A 23,002-nucleotide genomic window follows, 5' to 3' on the forward strand; every position below is an offset into this window, starting at 1 on the left:
AAAGCAGTGTACACTTGTACAGTATTATGAATTAACAGTAATTATGAACTAGATAGCCTATTCAGTTTATTTATGCAAATGTTCAAACGTGCAAACAGTTTCACATCAGTTTTAGTCCTATAAGTTCCAAGCAGAAAATAAGTAGGTGAAACTTCATCCGTGTGTTTCATGTTATAATCAGACGCAGATTCAAATCCTCCAGGAAATCAGAACGGGAAACAAACGTGCCAATTAAAGTTCCCAATAAACAATTCCTGGAACGAGTAGCGTTCCCTGGACAAATGGTTTATTGATTTGCGACTAATAGTTTCTGCACAAGTGTTTTGAACCATTTGTTGTTTTATTTTGTTGATAAACCATATATTTATTGTGAAAACTACTAAAATAAATGTTGATTTGATCATTACGCTTTTCAATCTAAACCTCAAAACCTGTGGTTACAAAAGAAGTAGAAAAGGGTATAATTTAAGGACGGTACTGAATAAATAAAAAAATTTAATCACAATACACGAATTGTAACTACGTGGTATTTGAGAGTGAATTTTGTAAGTTACAAATTAAATTAGGAATATAAAACTAGTGTAGGCTTTATTTAAATATATGGTTTTGATTGGTTTATACAGCAAAATATTAGTAACGAGTCATATATATTTTGGGAAACTATTAACACATAAACAGATATTTATTTAAGATAAAATATTCAGGCCAGTACGTGTTTATTAAAATATTCTTATACTCCCAATATTTTTAAGTGTATTGTGTTAATTAGTCTTGTGGATTTGTTGATTGTGTCTTCCTAACCTACTTTTGTACAAACCATTGTTCTTTAACGTTTTATTTTACTATTAAATGATCAAAATATATATTTGTGTGTTTTATTGCAGCTTAAGGTAGGGTTGTGTACTGTTCTAGTTATATTTGAGGTAATTTCAGACTTGAGGATGGGATTACGTTTCAGTTTCCAAAACCGTTCGTCGAAGAAACCTCCTAATGAATTTTGGAAAATGCTAAGACATTAAAATTAGATTTGTGTATAATGGATTTAGCATAGAGGTTATTAGATTCACTTGAAACGGATAAGGGGTCAGTTAAGGGAAGGGGAGGTAAATGGTATTGGAAGCAACTCTGCAGATATTGGCTCGTAAACAATCTTCAATTAAACCTTAAATCTTAACCCAAAAGGACCTTGGTACGTTATCTCTATTTGGATAATCCCTTAAAAGCACAGTCAATGCCGATTAATTGTAATAGTTAATGTATAACTTTGTAAAATTGTACATTCAGTATTATTTTAATGGTTTATAGTTTTAGGGCACTAGTTCAGAAACACAATAAATACAAATTTTAAGTTTTAGCGAATTTTCTCTAGGAAAACACTATTACCGTACCGTATACCTATGCCGTATGTCTCATAGTCTGACCTAGACCCGGGACCGATTGACTATTTCGTTTTGATGTCCCCAGAGGCCAAAAGCACAATCCATTTAAATATATAGCTATGCACAAATATATATTGCAGTAAAAACTGTCAAATTTTGATGAAATTCTGTAAAAACGTTTACCTACGGATTCAACGAACTTTGAGAACCATAATAGGACAATGGAAACGGCGTTTTGTGAGGCGTTTATTGGGTAAAATCCGTAGTACCTTTCAAAAATTATTGATATAGGTTAATTATTATGCATAGAAAGCACGATGAAAAGTAATTTCAATTCAGAAAAGAAGCAGATTTTCAAACATATTTTCCTTGTACCGCTGAGACATTCCAGCAGTTTCAAACCAAGGAACAATTCTATTTTGTCTTTGTTCTTAAGACTCTTCTACGCTCTTTATGCAAATTCCTTCGAATTTCTTTTTCCTTGAATGGATTCAAGTTGTCCAACTATGGTAACTTGTCATTCATAAGTCACAATGTACCATAAGAGTAATCATTATTATATCGAAGGTTCTAAGACTAGTCCTAATGTTATATTTAATTATTTGTTTTACCAAAAGCGCAAGAGTCAAAGAAATAAAAATAATATAACTATCTATAAAATATTTTCTGAAACCTAATGTTTTTACAAACATGTTAGAACAAATCCATAAAATATTAGAGTTAGCCTGAAACTTTGAGTCAAAAATTGATAAAGGCATACCAGGAACTAATTACATCCATAATTAAACACAATACAATTTTAGTTTTTTATTATATAAAAACTTATAATAACTGCAGTTTTAATTTCGCCTAATCACATCAAATTAAAACGTCCCGTTGGAGATTTCTGTCGCTCCTTCCTAGTTAAATCTTAATTTAGCTCTGGCAAATTTTACAGAGTAATTTTAGCTTACAATAGATGTAATTTTGTTCAACAAGATTTGTTAGTTAACAATTTACAATAAATAAATACACTTAAATATTAAATTTACATTCATTAAAGTTATTGGTTTTGGTTAGAACGGATTAGGTTTAAATGATTTTCGAATTTTAACGACTCTGCACTAAGATAGGGAATTTGCACTTTACAGAATCTCTATAGGTCTAATAAAATAAAAGTGATATTCTTTTAATGTAGGGAGTGGTGTAACTGTGGTGTTTTAGGGAATGGAATCTTCAAATACAGAATAATTTGACTTTGAATGAAAAAAAACGTCTTTTTTTGCTAAAACTTATATTGGCTCCAAGAAATCAAGTCGTTGAAGGAATTTTGGTTATGGGACTCAATTCAAATACACTTCGCTCTAACTGCTAGACAAGATCGAAACTAAGGTCTAGTGTTTTTAATTAAATATATTTATTACGTAAATTAAAAAGCCATACGTTCATAGTCACTACAAATCTTGCAGATAATTTTAGTTGTCGTAAGTAGTGAAAATACAAAAACCACAAAAAATAAATTTTACGATTAAGCTTAAGCCTGTCAACATAATTACACTAATTAAAACATCCTATGGTTTAGAATGGAACGTCTATTCGCTATTCATGCATGTCAGCATTTTCAGCTTCAATTCAGTTGCACGCTGACAACAATAGGAATTGTCAGTGGATAATAACGACTGCTGGAAACTGTTGAAGGTTTTGACAGGTCTGAATCATTCTGTTTCATTAAACTTGATAGTTTTTTAGCAAATTTCCCATATAGGAAATAAGCTATTACAGTAGTACCCATGGTAAGACCTGGACCCGGGACCGATTTACTTTTACGTGTTGAGGTCCCTAGAGGCTAGAGGTGTACGTGTGTGTCCGTAAGCACGATAACTCGAGAAAAAAATAATTTGATTTTGATTAAATTAGAAACAAACGTGTAACCCTACGTTTATTCGAACGAGTACGTGAACCAGCCTGATTAGACTATGGGAATGGGGGTTTGTGGGGATTTTATTATATGGAAATTGGTTTTCCCCATTGTTTACCCTAAAACACCAAATTTCACAATTTCTTTCCAAACCATTTTGTAGAGCTTAAAAAAATAAATAATTTTTAATATTGAAGTGTAGTTATATGCCTAACGGTTATGAAGCTAATTAAAAAAAAAATAAATTATAATTTTAATAAGGAGAATAAACAAACTGTTGTAGTTTCCTTGTTTATGGATATATTTTAATAAAATTTGGCAATTTTGTTTATTTTATACTAAGCTATCAACATTTCAATAAAATACACACCTTCAGCAAACCCTAGTACTCATTAAAATAAATGTTATTTAAATAGGAAATAAATCTGACAATTTTAGGGAAATATTTTAATAGAAATCAAGCCAGATTATTTTTTTTTATTTACAACCTTAATAATTAATTGTTCTTAGTTGTGTTTTAATATTTTATATGGCACAAGTACATGTTACGATATTTTACGACACCTACGAGCCATTTGATTTTATCCAAATGAAAATAATTGGCTTAAACTTTAACATGACAATCTATGCCTTGCTTACTGTTAGTAGTGTATATACCAAAACTACTAAATCAATAAATGGCGAGTACGAGCTAGTGGTTAGTTAAAACACCAATACGATTCTTTTCACAAACATAAACACTGTACGAACAGTATTTACTTGTTTGTTTACAATCCTGAATCATCAGTTTTGTAGATAAACAATGGTCCAGTGGGATGCTGAATATTGTTTACCAGTGTCTTCATCGCACTGTATGTTGATAAATTTAGGCCTACGATAAACATTATTTTTCGAATAGCTCACTTCTACATTTTAATCTTATTTATGTCAAAAACCATATACAACTGTGAGATCTATAATCCATAAAAGTTACATTTATATAAAAACTTGATCAATAGGAACCAAGAGCGTGGTCCAAAATGTTGTTTATGTAATTACATCTATTGTTAGTTATAAATCTGTAGTTATAATCTAAAATATTACCTATCTTAGAGTGAAAGAAATACGGAGCAAAGTATTGTATCATAAAACAAATTTTCTATTAAAGCTGTGCAATTTGATTTAGTTACATATCATGACCAAAGCCAAAATATAATTAAATAATGCCTTTTTGCAATGTAAAGATTTCATTACATAAAAAGCTAAAACCTTTTTAATTTTCATAAACATAAATTTGTAACGTAGAAGACAGTAAAAGCTTGCGCGGTTAGTTTCAACGCACCATGACACAGTTAACAAAGACAACAGAACTTTCAAAGAGAAAATGTCCATGTAAGAGTTAGCAAAGAGACTGCACCTCGCTGGAGGCGAACAATATAATGTCAAGTCCTTTGAAGATGATTTAGCATTACTTTGAAATACGGAGAAGTACAACCATATTGTTTAACGAACTCATTTAGTCTTGATGGATGGATAAATAATTGATGTTTGGTGATTTTAAACACCAATAGAATGTATTGGAATCCCTGTTGACGTCCTCAAATTACTCTTTAACTCTTTTAAGGGTTGCACCACTCATGCTTTAAAATTTTTCCTGGATTCACCTCTCCTATTATTTATGTTTTTATTATGTTTCATATACGGCACGGTTCTTACTCCTTTTTTTGTGTCAGTGCATTTTTTGGATTTCATGTTTAAAATGTAATATAATGTTAGGTCAAGAGGTTATATAACAATCTAAAATATCCGAATATCTAAAGTAAATATTCTTGATGAGAGCAACCCGAAATTTGCTACAATGGTTAGGGTTTGGCACGCTGATAAACAAGAGAATGTTACAATATGTAAATCTGTCTCTGGCAATGTCAACTTGTACTGTAATCGTCTTATCTGATGAGAAGGTGGGATAGGCAAGTTAATTATGTCACACAATGGGATTATATTCACTTGTCACTGTATTATCAAAGATAAAATATCATCGGTCAATTTCCATGTGTTTTACCTATTTTTGATAAATAGAAAAAAAATATACTTAATAACATATAACTCAAAAACCGTTGGGTTTAGTGAAAGATAGTAAATACGAAAAATGTGTCTTTTTAGATTAACTACATTTTGTATATTTAGCTTTTTCCTGTATCTCTAATAATAAAGTCACTATAGCAAAAAATACAGAAATATGCCGCCATTTTCCAACATGGTGGCCGTAGTTCAGCTTCAATTTTAGGGGACTTTTTGTATGTTCAAAAGGAAGGTAAACCCAACATCTGTACCAAATTCCCCGGTTGTGCTAATTTTTTTGGGTCAAAACATGTTGTACTATTACAGAAAACTTGTGGAAAAATGGTAATGCACTACTATTTTTAGAATTGCATTCCTAACTTTTTAACACTTTTAATTATTAAGGTGAACAATTCATTATTTGTAAGATGCTGATTGGCAACTTATTACTTATTACTTGACAGGTATTAAAGTCAAAATTTTAATTTTGTTTCTAGAGTATTTATTAACTGTTGGCTCAGAACTCTATCACAAAATACGAATTCGGATTTATTTCCTGTATTGTAAGGTTATTTCTTGTGGTTAATAAGGTTTCATGCAAAATTACTGGAGAGAACAAAAACAAAATTTTCACGTTGATTACGACATTTCCGTTCATTCAATACAGGATCCTATTTTTTGAAAGCCTCTAAATGTCTTCTATTAATGAAGTATACCCAAAATTAAATATTCATTTTAGTAATATTGGCTATATATAGATTAATTAGTAAATCATGTTTTTTTTTCTTTATACAGTATACAAAAAACTACTATTACTTATTGGATCAAGATAATGCATCACAATATCATGAGGTAGTTGTTTATCTTGCTAAAACGTCTACCGTGCTAGGACTGTATAAATGTGTAAGTAGTCTGGGAGGGTTTGGGAGACCTTAAGAACCTTGAGGTCAATGTTGTCTAAAGAGCTTCGTAAAGTCAAGGACACCTCAACGTCGCATCTAGTCTGGTTTGTATCTCTGGTGAAAGAACTTTGACAATTTTATGTTTAAAAATGTAAACGTATTTTCCCACAATAATGGCTCACATTGTTTGTAAATAGAAAAATTTGTTTTCTGATCTTTTTGTAATATATTAAATTACTATTCTAACAAAGATTTTTTTAAATAACTGATTAAATACTAATTTTGAATTATTTGTACATACAAACTGAAACAGGTTGTTTAATATCCCTAATATATTATGCAATATAAATCTATGTACCAAAGAAATAACCACAGTATGACCTTTACCCTTTCGTATTTTTTCTTTCGTTGAAATTTAGCTGAAATAGGACAGAGTTCCTACCGGATCTGGATCGACTTCTGGAACAATCTTAGTCGCACTTAGGCCTAAATTTACTTGTTTGCGAGGTATTCTGAATTGATACTAGAGAGAAATGTAGTAAATTCTTCTTTAAAAGCTAATAAAAAAACCTATAAGCTATCTAGAACGGTAGTCTTGAAGAAATTCTGTCAATAAAGTAGTTTTAAAATTCTACGAATTTTGACAGTTTGATGTGCGGATTTTGAAAATAAAGAAGCTATTACTTATTATTTGTACCAGAGCATTAACACAAAATCTGAGCCTACTCTTTTACAGTCGATAGAACATTGATTACAGAACTCATCAATAATACAAGAACTGGAGATCTAGTGGTGCTTACCGGATATTCGAGCTTAAGATAACTAATAAATTATTTAACTAATCGAAGCTTTGTATTGTATATTCTATTGTGTTGTAGCATTTAAATTACACGATATTTTAGTTCAATTTTTTTCACAATAATATAAACGATTTTGTAAAGAATCAGAAATACGAAGATTTTTCGTTTGTTTTAGTAACATTTTGCCTAGATATTTGCAAAGATATTATGGGTTTTAAATATTTTTGGTTGAATGATTGGTTAAAGCGTTTTTGACACTAAAGATATTGGGTATAAAACTTAGTTACTAAAATAAATAGTTGTGACCATCTAAGTGACCTAAAAAAACAATTAAAAACAACTTTCGAACATCAGTTCAAAGTGCCCATGACCTTTCACCTTCTACAACTTGTGACCTCTGAAGCTGTAATCAACTTTGTAAACTTAGGTTTTAAACCAAGTTCGGTGTGAGTTGAAAATGAACAACAAGTTTGTAATCGAAGAATTTAAAACCCATTGTTCAAAGTATTTCAACACACAGAAGAAATTCAGTTCATTGAAATCGACAAAAAGATGACTCTGCTTGAATATCAGCTATTCAGTTATAATGAGAGTCTTTTAAAAAAAGTTAAATCATTATCAACTTTTCAAATTTCTCTATCTAGTAATTGTTTTTTTTCAAATTTACCAGGACACAGGCGTCTAATTGCTATTGTTGTGTGTGTACAATTCCTTAAATACATCTTTGAACGTAGTAGCTTTGACCGTAATCACCATATTTAAAACAATTTCATGGATTTGTAGAAAACCACTAAATTATCCTTTCCTCAAATAATTTTACCTTTTAAAATCGTAAATACGTCTTGAAATTCCATTCATGTTTTGTAAAGGGATAAAAACTAGTTTGTAAATATATAAAATTCTCTGTTTGACTGCAATTTGATTAGACTATGTAATTGTGATTTCGCAAAAATAAAATGAGTTTTACTGAAGACGGAAGTTTCCATAAGTTAAATAAGATTATTTCTCATGTAAACGTTGGAATAAGTATCAAGGATAGCCAAATACTATAGCAATATAAATCTATAGCAATACACTAATTATTTTTTTAATTATATGCAATAAAAAGCTTTAATCTGTAGAACACTGTCATTTAAAATGCAGTTGTTATTCCGCGCAATTGGATCAAACAGAAAAATGTCTTCTAAGATGTATTTAGCTTTTCGTTAGCCTTAATTTAGCTTTCGTTGTTTTAACACAATAATTATCACTTATAATAGATATTTAAGTTTCGTTAATTTACCATGTATAAGAAACTGTTAACACGTAGAATTTAGATAGTAATTACAATCGTTAATTAATTTTTATTTTAAGCTGTTAGGTAATTGTTCAAATACGATCCATTACTAAAGCAAGACTTCCACGATGTCTAAAAGCCCCATTAAATAGTTTAAATAAGTATTGTTTCATTTATTCTATTTTATTTTCTATTTATTCTTTTTGTCTTATTATATTATTCTAAAGGTTACCGTCTTGGACTTCGGAGCGAGAGGAGAGAGTTCGATTCCCATCATGTCAACACAAAATTTGATGCGTTTAGACAGATTTCCCTTAAACATGCTATAGCAATGAATATGAGTATATATTTTCAATCGCTAAACTCTTGGACTTATGTGATCGTTGGATAAACCATCTGCGCCTTATCTAATGTCATTAAACATGCCAAAGCTTGCCTTCTGTACACACTTTCATGATTAAAATATAACAGAAAAAAACACATTCTATGAATAAGCTTGAAACCGTCAACATGATGACACTAATTAAAACCTCCTATGATTTGAATGGAAAACTGAGCCTAGCTTGTCATGCCTTCATAAGTTCATCATTAATTATGCTTTTTCAGTTGCATTCAACTGCATGCGAACGAAATGCAGATTGTCAGTGAATAATAGTGTGCTGGAAACTGTTGAAGGTTTTCACAGGTAAAATTTATCATTTGACTGTTTGACTACTGTATCTTTATTTATTACTTGAGAGTACAGTATTTTTTAATAACTTCGTTTTAGCTGGAATAATCATCATTATTTATATTAAAACCGACATTATTTAAGAAAATAAATAATTGCTTAACACAGCATGACATATTTAATTTAAAAAATCATATTTAAATATTCGAATGTACACAAAGTTTTATTCAGCGTAGCTTTTAACAGATGAAGCATTAGTAAAAATTTGCATGGTTATAAAGACCACATTGGTCATCCACATGGTGTAAAAAATAATATCTCCGGAATCTACCCCACTCTTAAAGTTGTAATGTAATCCTTATGGAAATACTACATTGTATTTGACATATAACAAAGGCATAAGCTCAAATGACTTTTAAATGCAGTTCATCAAGAAAAATAAATAATGAGTTTGAACATGATTATTACCATCAAAACTAGATAATTATTATGTATATTTGTTGAATGGTTCCATTATCTTTAGGTTGAAACCCAAACATTGTTAATGCTGTAAAAGATTAAAAAAATCTATTATTTCTCTCACGATTTATATTTAGGAATACGAAACAATTTAACAATTCTTTCACACAAGTGATGCTACTTATACTATGTTTTACGACTGTAAAGAGATATTTAGAATTGATCCGATATTATAATACTGGTTTAAGCTTAAATGGTTTGTCACTAATATCTAGTTTATAGTGTAAAATGTTAAAGGTACAATAAACAGTTTTCTTATGAATTTAACATGGTCATTTCTTCATATACTGCTATTTATATTTTGAAAATAATAAGACCACATAAACTGTGAGCTCTGTATACAACAAATTCAAAAGAATCTGGTTTTTAACGTAGAAGACAGTAAAAGCTTGTGCGGTATGTTTACGCACACCATGACACAGTTTACAAAGACAACAGAACTTTCAAAGAGAAAATGTCCATGTAAGAGTTAGCAAAGAGACTGCACCTCGCTGGAGACGAACAATATAATGTCAAGTCCTTTGAAGATAATTTTGCATTACTTTGAAATACGGATAAATACAACCAAATTGTTTAACGGACTTATTTTATCTTGGTGGATGGATATCTATCTATATTACTAATGCGCTACATAAAACTTTGTGAACAATAAGGCTTTTTTGTTTTAAGATTTAACCCCACATATTATATACCAAAATGTTCGCCTAGGTGTGTAGATTTGCAAACTGACCTTACATTTTTGGGTTAAAAAGTCCCTTGGGCTATGCTCCAGCGGCTTTTAAAGTGCCCATGTTATTTCTGCTTTAGTGTAAACCAAAACGTTTTATCAAGTTAAATTGGCTTAACATTAGGACGAGTACTCATCCTTCGTACGTGGTTGGCGTTTAAGTCTACAATGCTTAATGCCATACTCGTGCTCTGTGTTTGCAATGGGAGAGGACACGGTTTGAGAAAATTTATGACACATAAACTCTTTAGTATTCTATTTAAATATGAATACTCACAGGAATAACATGGAAACTTTGAACCCCCGTAGGGCATAACCCTATAGGATTTTCACAACTTTAATACGTCTATGTGTTTCTCAAGACTAAGTACCTCTCTGCAAAATGTCAGCTGCATCGGTCCAGTATTTTCCATGTGATGGAAATTAAGAGTCATACACAAACATGCATACTTTCATATCCTATACTCTAATACGAGCAAAGTTTGCTTGTATGTATGTATGTATGTATGTATGTATGTATGCTTGCACCAGGATCTCGAAAACGGCTCCGACGATTTTCTTCAAATGTTGTATATAGTTTATTTCTGGCCTAAAAACGAGTTTACTGCAAATAGAACTGCCAACAAAAATCTAATTACGTAGAAAAATGAAACTGAAAATCACATTTTTTTAACATTAGTCTTATGGGTTGCTAGGTAACCATGTTGGCTGAATTAAATAACAAGGAAAAAGTAAACAAAAGACTTGTAATTATTTGTCCATCCACAGTATACTAGCAAAACAAAATACAGTACAAAAGGAAAAACATCAGTTGTTACTATTGAGCAAAGATTATACTGAAGATTACTCGATTCTATAGTCAAGGGTAGCAGTGTGGAGAGTGGGATTTGTTTATGACAATTAGATTACGGTATCTGCAATCCTTAAATGCTATGGAAAGGGAGGAAATAGGTCCACGACATAGGAAGTGGTGAAGGACGTAGTAAAGGCGAGCAGTCTGGAGTGTGGGAACTGTTTATGACGATTAGATTAAGGAATCTGCAATCCTAAAATGCTATGGGAAGGGAGGGAACCAGGTTCACGACGTAGGAAATGAGGAAGGAAGTTGTAAGGCTAGCAGTGCAGAGTGTGGGAACGGTCTGCGGCATTTATGTATCTGCAATTCTAAAATAGTATAAGGAAGGAGGGCAAACAGGTCTACGACATTGGGAGTGGTGAAGGAAGTAGTAAGGGTGAGCAGTTCGGAGTGTGGGAATTGTTAATAACGATTAGATAAAGTTATCTACAATCCTAAAATGCTATGGGAAGGGAGGGAATCAGGTCCGCGACGTAGGAAGTGGTGAAGGAAGTAGTAAAGGTGAGCAGTCTGGAGTGTGGAAACTGTTTATGACGATTAGATTAAGGAATCTACAATCCTAAAATGCTATGGGAATGGAGGGAAACAGGTCCGCGACGTAGGAAGTGGTGAAGGAAGTAGTAAAGGCGAGCAGTCTGGAGTGTGAAAACTGTTTATGACGATTAGATTAAGGAATCTGCAATCCTAAAATGCTATGGGAAGGGAGGGAACCAGGTTCACGACGTAGGAAGTGGTGAAGGAAGTAGTAAAGGTGAGCAGTCCGGAGTGTGGGAACTGTTAATAACGATTAGATCAAGTTATCTACAATCCTAAAATGCTATGGGAATGGAGGGAAACAGGTCCGCGACGTAGGAAGTGGTGAAGGAAGTAGTAAAGGCGAGCAGTCTGGAGTGTGAAAACTGTTTATGACGATTAGATTAAGGAATCTGCAATCCTAAAATGCTATGGGAAGGGAGGGAACCAGGTCCGCGACGTAGGAAGTGGTGAAGGAAGTAGTAAAGGTGAGCAGTCTGGAGTGTGGAAACTGTTTATGACGATTAGATTAAGGAATCTACAATCCTAAAATGCTATGGGAATGGAGGGAAACAGGTCCGCGACGTAGGAAGTGGTGAAGGAAGTAGTAAAGGTGAGCAGTCCGGAGTGTGGGAAATGTTTATGACGATTAGATTAAGGTATCTACAATCCTAAAATGCTATGGGAATGGAGGGAAACAGGTCTGCGACGTAGGAAGAGGTGAAGGAAGTAGTAAAGGCAAGCAGCCTGGAGTGTTGGAACTGTTAATGACGATTAGATTAGTGTATCTGCAATCCTAAAATGCCATTGGAAGGGAGAGAAACAGGTCCGCGACGTAAGAAGTGGTGAAGGAATTAGTAAAGGTGAGCAGTCTGGAGTCTGGGAACTGTTTATGGGAATTACATTAAGGTATCTACAATCCTAAAATGCTACGAGAAGGGAGGAAAACAGGTTCATGACGTAGGTAATGGTGTAGGAAGTAGTAATGCTAGCAGTGCAGAGTGTGGGAACTGTCTGTGGCATTTATGTATCTGCAATTCTAAAATGGTATAGGGAAGGAGGGAAAACAGGTCCACGACGTAGGGAGTGGTGAAGTAAGTAGTGAAGGTGAGCAGTGTGGAGATTAGGAGTGGATTAATGTATCTGCAATACTTTTCAGAGTATACTAATAATTTTCCCCGAGCAAAGCTCGGTCCCCAGGTACTTTATAATAATAGCAGGATATACTAGTAAGGTAAAGATAGATGGCAATGAAGATGAATAAAAAATAAATTAAAAGAAATGGATATAGGGAGGCTAATGTACCGTTTAGCTATTTAAATTCTCAACAAAAGCTAAAACCTAAATTAATTAAACACATTTGGCTAATTAAAACCAATCCGTATACGTTTCATATACCCTTGTACTATCAACGAATATCTGCAAAATTTTGTTCTAATCTAGATAGTAATTATTTTATAAGTATAGTTATAGAGTTATCATAATCGTCAAAAACTGCCACCCACACTCGTAGTGTTTGGAATACACAGATGATATAGTGGAGGGTAAACTCTTGAAGATTGCGGTCCATTTTGATGATGAAAATGCTTGCTTCACTTCTCATATCTCTTGTGTTGTGTTTTCTTCTAAGAATGAAATAAGATTGTATTTTAGGGAATGACTTGTTATTTTTTAGCCGTCATATGTTGCATTGGTTATGATATTTATTCTGGATAGAATGAGGCAAATATACACATATTTTAAAGTTATTAAAGTGATAAGGGAACATTTTTGGTCATATTTCAAGGTAATTAATGAAATAAAGTAAAACATTATTTTATGAAGAAGCTAGTCCATCTCCTCAAGTCTAGAGCGTACTATTCTCTGAATAATATTTTTTACGACACATTTCCTGAATTTATTAATTGGTCCACATGTCTACATGCCAAAGGTTATGTATGTTTGAATTTGTATCAGTTTTGTATTTGGGAATACCTATTGAAATTCTGACGCCATCAAACCCTTTTTGTGTAACATTTGAAGACACGGCAAGTAATTAACGGATTTCCTAACAGTACATTTACGAAGCACGTCAATTATATTTTCGAACGTGTTAGAGGATTTCTAGAAAACTTTTCTAGGTATGATTTAAGTTAAATCTAGTTTATCTTTTTATTCATTTAAAATTATCACGTATATAAATTGGATAAGGCTGCTTGATGGCTGTAAGGTGCTCTGTTATGTAGAACTATTTATCAACGGACAACACCCTAGTAAGACCTTAATCAATTCTTCCTCGTCGCTTTAGTTCAAATAAAGCTAAAAATAGCACAAAGTATCTCACCGAGGTTTACGACTGATGGTGGCAATATCCTTTTACCTTTAACCCCGACCTCTAAGAGGTGTTGATGGGTTTATGTTAAAGCAACAGGGAGCCGAGATATACCTTTGTAAATATAAAAGGTTTTATTGAAACTTTTGTATCCTTCAACTTTGTGAAAAAGGTTATTTGGTGGGATCCATGATAAAAATCGCTTTTCCTTGTTGAACAAACTGAAAGTGGCCAAAAATTATTATAATGTTATTAATTTAAATTGTGAACCAAATTTAATACTATTCAGTACTATTTGACTGGCTTATAAACAAAGGCATATATTTGTGTTGAATTTATATATGTTTTGGTAGTCTGTAGCTATTTATAAACTGTAGGTCCCTTAGTTGCCATTAGCTGTATGGGCTATTAATTAACAGCTGTGTCTAAGGAACATGTCGGCCTTAGTCACTAACAAGACTACAAGATCGCGCCACTCATCCTACACTCATCCTTCACTCTTATTTGGGTTAAAATACGCACATAGTGGCGTCCCCATCTTAAATAATTGATAATAATAATTGATAATTTGTAATGTTGGGCAATATCTGAATCTATATAATATCATATTACGATATCTATATCGTCAGTGATGTTAATTTATTACCCACTTAATATTAGCATATATAAAACACAATCCCTTAGTTTGTTAGTCTATGATATTAATATAAAACACTGTGGCGTGTGAGGGAAAATAACAATAGTGTTTTAAAAACAAACTCGACTAAATTTAAAGAGTGATCATCATAGTATTTTACCATCGATAAAGAATGTAATACTTTTCTCTATCATTTTACGAAAAATTATTCAATTTTTCAATAGAAATAAAAAAAAAATCCACGCAAACTGTAAGTGCCATCATATTGTGCTATTATTTGTCAGACCAATATCACTGATGAAATAGAATATAATTTTTGGAAAGAAGTATTATTTTACGTCACAAATAGTTTTTGGATCACAAATCAATAAGTGCTTGAAACACAAAGAGGAATCTGCAGCTTTATTGTGAGAGAACACTTTAACTTGAAGGGGTTACAAACAATAGATAGGCAGATGGAATCATAAAGGCTTTCACGCACAATCCTATCATACAGACAATGTTGAAGCTAGATATGTTCTCCACTTGATTTGTGCTTCACTCGATAGAGTGGTAACAAATACATAGGTCTACAATTGTGTTCATTTACCTGTTCAGTCAGCTTAGTTATACGCTATTGAGTAACTCATTGGTTAATGTTCGCTGTAAGTTAAATTACCCTTACTGTAATCCAGCTAATAGGAGGTCACGAATTGTGGATATTTATAGGCATGCACTGTGGATGCGAACTCCCTGGTGTGGATTAACGTCCGCACTAGTGAGTACTAAGACTATTTGCAGTACTATCTTGATAATTAGACCAATTTGACAATACCAAGGCAAAAATATGGTTTGGATTCCACTATAAACTGAAGGTCCCTTAGTTGACTTTAGCTGCATGGGCTATTAATTAACAGCTGTGTCTAAGGAATATGTCGGCCTTAGTCACTAACAAGACTACAAGATCGCGCCACTCATCCTACACTCATCTCCATTCATACTTGGCTTAAAATGCCTACTCTGTATGGTCACCATGTCAATGAAAAAGTATAAAAAAATTATCTGATTTCTGGTAGTATCAATTGATGATTAACAAAGTAATCTCCTACAAATTTCGTATTGAGGTTTCTTTTGGTGTTACGATGCTTTTCAAACTCAAGTTCTCCTAATAGTGATTACATTTCAAACCAATTTTGATTAGACTAAGGCATTTGAAGTACTCGTATCGGTTTATAATTTTCAAGTCTTCTGAATGAGAAAACTTACAGTCACTTGCTACACTGCCGTGCCTTTGTTTTGACCATACTATTGTTGAAACATGTTACTTTAAATTGTTGTAAGGCATGTTAAAACACCTCTGACATTTTCACACAACGTTTGCTTTCTGTAAAAGTAGTTTTAAGAAATACACCCACTGCCAGACTGACTGTGAGTTATGAGAGTAGAGTGTCATTAATCATATTTTGTGTTTCATCCCGTCTTAGAATACTATTTTTGTGATACTAGACCTGAACAGCTAAAGTATTTTGTTAGAATTGCAGAAGTATGTTTAAGCTATGATACGATACTTCCCTGTAACGTAGGACAGTTTAAAACTTTACCCCTCTTTAAAAAAATATTTTTAGTATGGACTACAGTATTGACCAGCTGGGTGGCTTGATATTGTCTTATAATAAATTATCAGCATGCAACGCTATTATATGTAAACAAACCAAACCTTAACTGGTCATTATTTAATCGTTGCAAGGAAGCAGGTAAGTATACCTACATTGCATACACTAAATAGACAGAAATGGGATTGCAGTATCGTTTAATGGGCATTGACGATGAGTTATGATGACGAAAGCTAAGTTACAAAAATTACAATATATATAGTCAACAATTGCTGCCATAATACCCCTATTGAATAGGCATGAACAAATTAGGCAAAGCTTTAATAAATAGTTGTGTATCTGCCTAAAGGTGCATAATTTAACCTTATATTTATTTATATATTTATTTATTCATATCAACGGATACACCATTTACAAAATATGTGTTTTAAGCACATGAGCAGAATGAAAAGATAACAAAAAAAAACAAGATAAGTTACATAATGACCATTAAAAAAGAAGCATTGCAACAAAAAATAATAACAAGAAAACAACGTGACAAAAATTACAGATAATAACATTAACAAAGTATTGTACAGATAATTAACTTATATTCTTACATTGCTTAGTGTGTTTCTATTAATTTATTGCTTTCCACTTGACACTGCTACATCATATTGATTACTAATAATCTTTTAGTTTATTATTTCCTATGTTAATGTGGGACACACAATAAATAAAAATAACCTGTACGTTATAGATGTAAACTTTAGTTTAATTATATCATATAAATATTAATTTAGTCTCAAAAGATACTGTTATGTCCAGTTTTCCGCGCCAAATTACGACGAAAACGGTTCACAGGTTTGCAAACTGTAATCCCTGCAAACTAATGGAAAACTGCTACTTTTAATCCTGGCTTAGACCAAGCCAACTGGAAGATTTGCAATGGTTGGGTGAATAAGCTTGGTGTACTCATACAATTGTGATAAAAAATAATCCTTTTAGAGCATAAAAGGGTAAAAGGGTTATGCAGTGATTTATGAAAATTAAAGTTTCAACTATTTAATTGAAATCATTTATCCAATTTGATTTAACTGATTTTTTACTAAACATTACAAAGTTTTTCAATTCACAGTATTGTTATAACTCCAATTCGGCTTATTGTTTTAGTTAAATGGTAATTAATTTTTATTTTAAGTGGTTAGGTAGTTGTTCAAATACGTTCCATTACTAGAACAAGAGTTTTTGCGCTGTCCAAAAACCCCATTAGTAGTTTAAATAAGTATTGTTTCTTTTATTCTATTTTATTTTATATTTATTCTATTTTTCTTATTATATTGTTCTAAAGGTTACCGTCTTTGACTTCGGTACGAGAGGAGAGAGTTCGATTCCCACCACATCAACACAAAAATTGATATGTTTGTAAAGCTTTCCCTTAAACACGTAATAGCAATGAATATATATTTTCAATTGCTAAACTCATTGGTTGGTCTTTTGTGATCGTTGGCTAAAGCTTGCCTTTTGTACACATTTATCGATCAAAATACGACAGAAAAAACACATTATGGGAATAATCTTGAAACCGTCAACATGATGACACTAATTAAAACATCCTATGATTTGAATGGAGAACTACGCCTAGCTAGCCATGCATTCATAAGTTCATCATTAATAATTATGCTTTTTCAGTTGCATTCTACTGCAAGCGAACAAAATGCAGATTGTCAGTGAATAATAGTGTGCTGGAAACTGTTGAAGGTTTTCACAGGTAAAATTTATCATTTTCAAATTTATCATGTTTTACGACTGTAAAGAGATATTTAGAATTGATCCGACATTATAATACTGGTTTAAGCTTAAATGGTTTGTTACTAATAACAAGTTTATAGTGTAAAAATGTTAAAGCTACAGTAAACAGTTTTCTTATGATTTTAACATGAACATTTCTACATATACTGCTATATTTTGAAAATAATAAGACCACGTAAACTGTGAGCTCTGTATACCACAAATTCAAAAGAAACTGGTTTTTAACGTAGAAGACAGTAAAAATTTGTGCGGTTAGTTTCAACGCAGTTTACAAAGACAACAGTACTTTCAAAGAGAAAATGTCCATGTAAGAGTTAGCAAAGAGACTGCACCTCGCTGGAGGCGAACAAAATAATGTCAAGTCCTTTGAAGATGAGCATTACTTTGAAATACGTAGAAGTACAAGTAATTGTTTAACTGACTCATTTTATCTTGGTGGATATCTATCTATATTATTAATACACATAAAACTTTGTGAACAATAATGCTTTTTTGTTTTAAGATTTAACCCCACATATTATATACCAAAATGTTCGCCTAGGTGTGTAGATTTGCAAACTGACCTTACATTTTTGGGTTAAAAAGTCCCTTGGGCTATGCTCCAGCGGCTTTTAAAGTGCCCATGTTATTTCTGCTTTAGTGTAAACCAAAACGTTTTATCAAGTTAAATTGGCTTAACATTAGGACGAGTACTCATCCTTCGTACGTGGTTGGCGTTTAAGTCTACAATGCTTAATGCCATACTCGTGCTCTGTGTTTGCAATGGGAGAGGACACGGTTTGAGAAAATTTATGACACATAAACTCTTTAGTATTCTATTTAAATATGAATACTCACAGGAATAACATGGAAACTTTGAACCCCCGTAGGGCATAACCCTATAGGATTTTCACAACTTTAATACGTCTATGTGTTTCTCAAGACTAAGTACCTCTCTGCAAAATGTCAGCTGCATCGGTCCAGTATTTTCCATGTGATGGAAATTAAGAGTCATACACAAACATGCATACTTTCATATCCTATACTCTAATACGAGCAAAGTTTGCTTGTATGTATGTATGTATGTATGTATGTATGTATGCTTGCACCAGGATCTCGAAAACGGCTCCGACGATTTTCTTCAAATGTTGTATATAGTTTATTTCTGGCCTAAAAACGAGTTTACTGCAAATAGAACTGCCAACAAAAATCTAATTACGTAGAAAAATGAAACTGAAAATCACATTTTTTTAACATTAGTCTTATGGGTTGCTAGGTAACCATGTTGGCTGAATTAAATAACAAGGAAAAAGTAAACAAAAGACTTGTAATTATTTGTCCATCCACAGTATACTAGCAAAACAAAATACAGTACAAAAGGAAAAACATCAGTTGTTACTATTGAGCAAAGATTATACTGAAGATTACTCGATTCTATAGTCAAGGGTAGCAGTGTGGAGAGTGGGATTTGTTTATGACAATTAGATTACGGTATCTGCAATCCTTAAATGCTATGGAAAGGGAGGAAATAGGTCCACGACATAGGAAGTGGTGAAGGACGTAGTAAAGGCGAGCAGTCTGGAGTGTGGGAACTGTTTATGACGATTAGATTAAGGAATCTGCAATCCTAAAATGCTATGGGAAGGGAGGGAACCAGGTTCACGACGTAGGAAATGAGGAAGGAAGTTGTAAGGCTAGCAGTGCAGAGTGTGGGAACGGTCTGCGGCATTTATGTATCTGCAATTCTAAAATAGTATAAGGAAGGAGGGCAAACAGGTCTACGACATTGGGAGTGGTGAAGGAAGTAGTAAGGGTGAGCAGTTCGGAGTGTGGGAATTGTTAATAACGATTAGATAAAGTTATCTACAATCCTAAAATGCTATGGGAAGGAGGGAATCAGGTCCGCGACGTAGGAAGTGGTGAAGGAAGTAGTAAAGGTGAGCAGTCTGGAGTGTGGAAACTGTTTATGACGATTAGATTAAGGAATCTACAATCCTAAAATGCTATGGGAATGGAGGGAAACAGGTCCGCGACGTAGGAAGTGGTGAAGGAAGTAGTAAAGGCGAGCAGTCTGGAGTGTGAAAACTGTTTATGACGATTAGATTAAGGAATCTGCAATCCTAAAATGCTATGGGAAGGGAGGGAACCAGGTTCACGACGTAGGAAGTGGTGAAGGAAGTAGTAAAGGTGAGCAGTCCGGAGTGTGGGAACTGTTAATAACGATTAGATCAAGTTATCTACAATCCTAAAATGCTATGGGAATGGAGGGAAACAGGTCCGCGACGTAGGAAGTGGTGAAGGAAGTAGTAAAGGCGAGCAGTCTGGAGTGTGAAAACTGTTTATGACGATTAGATTAAGGAATCTGCAATCCTAAAATGCTATGGGAAGGGAGGGAACCAGGTCCGCGACGTAGGAAGTGGTGAAGGAAGTAGTAAAGGTGAGCAGTCTGGAGTGTGGAAACTGTTTATGACGATTAGATTAAGGAATCTACAATCCTAAAATGCTATGGGAATGGAGGGAAACAGGTCCGCGACGTAGGAAGTGGTGAAGGAAGTAGTAAAGGTGAGCAGTCCGGAGTGTGGGAAATGTTTATGACGATTAGATTAAGGTATCTACAATCCTAAAATGCTATGGGAATGGAGGGAAACAGGTCTGCGACGTAGGAAGAGGTGAAGGAAGTAGTAAAGGCAAGCAGCCTGGAGTGTTGGAACTGTTAATGACGATTAGATTAGTGTATCTGCAATCCTAAAATGCCATTGGAAGGGAGAGAAACAGGTCCGCGACGTAAGAAGTGGTGAAGGAATTAGTAAAGGTGAGCAGTCTGGAGTCTGGGAACTGTTTATGGAATTACATTAAGGTATCTACAATCCTAAAATGCTACGAGAAGGGAGGAAAACAGGTTCATGACGTAGGTAATGGTGTAGGAAGTAGTAATGCTAGCAGTGCAGAGTGTGGGAACTGTCTGTGGCATTTATGTATCTGCAATTCTAAAATGGTATAGGGAAGGAGGGAAAACAGGTCCACGACGTAGGGAGTGGTGAAGTAAGTAGTGAAGGTGAGCAGTGTGGAGATTAGGAGTGGATTAATGTATCTGCAATACTTTTCAGAGTATACTAATAATTTTCCCCGAGCAAAGCTCGGTCCCCAGGTACTTTATAATAATAGCAGGATATACTAGTAAGGTAAAGATAGATGGCAATGAAGATGAATAAAAAATAAATTAAAAGAAATGGATATAGGGAGGCTAATGTACCGTTTAGCTATTTAAATTCTCAACAAAAGCTAAAACCTAAATTAATTAAACACATTTGGCTAATTAAAACCAATCCGTATACGTTTCATATACCCTTGTACTATCAACGAATATCTGCAAAATTTTGTTCTAATCTAGATAGTAATTATTTTATAAGTATAGTTATAGAGTTATCATAATCGTCAAAAACTGCCACCCACACTCGTAGTGTTTGGAATACACAGATGATATAGTGGAGGGTAAACTCTTGAAGATTGCGGTCCATTTTGATGATGAAAATGCTTGCTTCACTTCTCATATCTCTTGTGTTGTGTTTTCTTCTAAGAATGAAATAAGATTGTATTTTAGGGAATGACTTGTTATTTTTTAGCCGTCATATGTTGCATTGGTTATGATATTTATTCTGGATAGAATGAGGCAAATATACACATATTTTAAAGTTATTAAAGTGATAAGGGAACATTTTTGGTCATATTTCAAGGTAATTAATGAAATAAAGTAAAACATTATTTTATGAAAGAAGCTAGTCCATCTCCTCAAGTCTAGAGCGTACTATTCTCTGAATAATATTTTTTACGACACATTTCCTGAATTTATTAATTGGTCCACATGTCTACATGCCAAAGGTTATGTATGTTTGAATTTGTATCAGTTTTGTATTTGGGAATACCTATTGAAATTCTGACGCCATCAAACCCTTTTTGTGTAACATTTGAAGACACGGCAAGTAATTAACGGATTTCCTAACAGTACATTTACGAAGCACGTCAATTATATTTTCGAACGTGTTAGAGGATTTCTAGAAAACTTTTCTAGGTATGATTTAAGTTAAATCTAGTTTATCTTTTTATTCATTTAAAATTATCACGTATATAAATTGGATAAGGCTGCTTGATGGCTGTAAGGTGCTCTGTTATGTAGAACTATTTATCAACGGACAACACCCTAGTAAGACCTTAATCAATTCTTCCTCGTCGCTTTAGTTCAAATAAAGCTAAAAATAGCACAAAGTATCTCACCGAGGTTTACGACTGATGGTGGCAATATCCTTTTACCTTTAACCCCGACCTCTAAGAGGTGTTGATGGGTTTATGTTAAAGCAACAGGGAGCCGAGATATACCTTTGTAAATATAAAAGGTTTTATTGAAACTTTTGTATCCTTCAACTTTGTGAAAAAGGTTATTTGGTGGGATCCATGATAAAAATCGCTTTTCCTTGTTGAACAAACTGAAAGTGGCCAAAAATTATTATAATGTTATTAATTTAAATTGTGAACCAAATTTAATACTATTCAGTACTATTTGACTGGCTTATAAACAAAGGCATATATTTGTGTTGAATTTATATATGTTTTGGTAGTCTGTAGCTATTTATAAACTGTAGGTCCCTTAGTTGCCATTAGCTGTATGGGCTATTAATTAACAGCTGTGTCTAAGGAACATGTCGGCCTTAGTCACTAACAAGACTACAAGATCGCGCCACTCATCCTACACTCATCCTTCACTCTTATTTGGGTTAAAATACGCACATAGTGGCGTCCCCATCTTAAATAATTGATAATAATAATTGATAATTTGTAATGTTGGGCAATATCTGAATCTATATAATATCATATTACGATATCTATATCGTCAGTGATGTTAATTTATTACCCACTTAATATTAGCATATATAAAACACAATCCCTTAGTTTGTTAGTCTATGATATTAATATAAAACACTGTGGCGTGTGAGGGAAAATAACAATAGTGTTTTAAAAACAAACTCGACTAAATTTAAAGAGTGATCATCATAGTATTTTACCATCGATAAAGAATGTAATACTTTCTCTATCATTTTACGAAAAATTATTCAATTTT

General features: G+C 33.0%; 1 protein-coding gene across 1 annotated transcript in view; it reads right to left on the reverse strand.

Moving 5' to 3' along the window:
• Positions 1-23,002, reverse strand: part of LOC128999573 (uncharacterized) — a 133,365-nt gene that overhangs the window by 76,913 nt on the left and 33,450 nt on the right. The window lies entirely within an intron of this gene.

Source organism: Macrosteles quadrilineatus, unplaced genomic scaffold, assembly GCF_028750875.1.
Source record: "Macrosteles quadrilineatus isolate MER2022 unplaced genomic scaffold, UCM_ALF_1.0 Scaffold_8__2_contigs__length_117827958, whole genome shotgun sequence".
NCBI lineage: Eukaryota > Metazoa > Arthropoda > Insecta > Hemiptera > Cicadellidae > Macrosteles > Macrosteles quadrilineatus.